This window comes from Cibotium barometz, chromosome 5 (assembly GCF_041138505.1).
Source record: "Cibotium barometz isolate CiBa-2024 chromosome 5, ASM4113850v1, whole genome shotgun sequence".
NCBI lineage: Eukaryota > Viridiplantae > Streptophyta > Polypodiopsida > Cyatheales > Cibotiaceae > Cibotium > Cibotium barometz.
This window is the reverse complement of record NC_141050.1, coordinates 49,495,511-49,497,346: the sequence shown is the minus strand read 5'-3', so window position 1 is coordinate 49,497,346 and position 1,836 is coordinate 49,495,511. Positions and strand designations below refer to the sequence as shown.

General features: G+C 45.1%; 1 pseudogene; it reads right to left on the bottom strand.

Annotated features, from left to right (window-relative positions):
• Window positions 1–361: 361 nt before the first annotated feature.
• Window positions 362–1,410, bottom strand: LOC147638588 (18S ribosomal RNA; annotated as a pseudogene).
• Window positions 1,411–1,836: the final 426 nt, after the last annotated feature.

The window sequence follows — 1,836 nt, the reverse complement described above, 5'->3', positions numbered from 1 at the left end:
CAAGAAGGATGTTCAATCTCATAGATGAATCTGCATTTGAGCAATCGATCAATTTCTTCTTGAACATGTTTCATATAAGTGGGATTCATAGGAAAAGGATGTTGATGTAGTGGTAGGGCATATAGATACAGTGCTCCACCACCGCAAGGGTAACACCTTTCATGTCCTTGTAAGTCCATGCAAAAAAATCCTTATACTCTTGGAGAAGGTATGTCAATTGATGTTCTTGCTAATCATTAGTGAGGTCTTTATACACTATAAAATATGAATTGGGCACCAAAAATGTTCTATTTCCTGTGTTGTATTCTTGTACTTCCAAGGACTTTTGATTTGACAGCTAACCGCTTGATGTAGAGCTTTTTGTTGGTCGGATTTCCACCCATAAGTGCTTATCCCCATCGCATAGCATACACGCTTCCACCATGGGTTTGGGCACTAATTGCTGCTGGTGAGATTTTCTGCTTCGAGCTTTTGCAATATTTTGTCTCTCATAAGTCCAAGAATTTCCCATCTGACAATGAAATACGAATGCCCCCAACTGTCCCTATTAATCATTACTCTAGTCTTGAAGACCAACACAATATGCCCATATTCCTATCGTGTTATTCCATGCTAATGTATTCAGAGCATAGGCTTGCTTTGAGCACTCTAATTTTTTCAAAGTAGCATCACCAAATCCATGTACGTCCCAGCCAATTAAGGCCACTACCGACAGAAAGGGCAGAGCTACCAGTGCACACCAGAAGAGGTAGACTGCTCGCCCTGCCCCGAGATCCAACTACAAGCTTTTTAATTGCAACAACAACGTGAATATACGCTATTGGAGCTAGAATTACTACGGTTGCTAGCACCATACTTTCCCTCCAATGGATCCTTGTGAAGGGATTTAGCTTGTACTCATTCGAATTACCAGGACTTGAAAAAGCCCAGTATTGTTATTTATTGTCACTACCTCCCTGTGTCGAGATTAGGTAATTTGTGTGCCTGTTGCCTTCCTTGGATGTGGTAGCCGTTTCTCAGGCTCCCTCTCCGGAATCAAACCCTAATTCTCTGTCACCTGTCACCACCATGGTAAGCCTCTATCCTACCATCGAAAGTTGATAGGGCATAAATTTGAATGAAGCATCGCTGGTGCAAAGGTTGTGCTGTTTGAGAAGTTATCATGATTTGCCGTGTTACTGAGCAAGCCTGCATATCGGCCTTTTATCTAATAAATGCATCCCTTCAAGAAGTCAAGAGTTGGTGCACCTATTAGCTCTAGAATTACTATGGTTATCCGAGTAACAAGGTTCCATCTAAGAAACTATAACTGATTTAATGAGCCATTCGTAGTTTCACAGTACAAGAGCGTTTATACTTACACATGCATGGCTTAATTTTTAAGACATATGACTACGGATCAACCAGGTAGCTATCCTCGGTCACACGGGCAGTCCGAAAGTTACGTGTTCGGACTCCACGCTCTAAGTGCGGGCTATAGGGGGCACAGCACCTCTAGCACCCATACTGGAGATGAAAGGGGCGAGTCGGGGCTATGGAGGGGCCATGTCAGTCATGGGCAATGGCCCGGCTACTCACAAATGCGGAACGGCTGAGAACCCCCAAGGGGCCATTGTGAGGCACTGCGTGCCCGCTGCCGCCCCACAAGTGGTCGCCAAGCACGTGCCACCGCATAGACTTCCATTCCAAAGAAACCCGCCAAAGCTCAGCAGAATAGCACACAATGCAGACCACTACACGAAAGCATGCCGTTGACATGGACACCTTGAGCCCAACATGAAGGAGGAAATGGTATGGGGCACCAAAGCTTCCCACAGACATGACTCCACCTCCTCC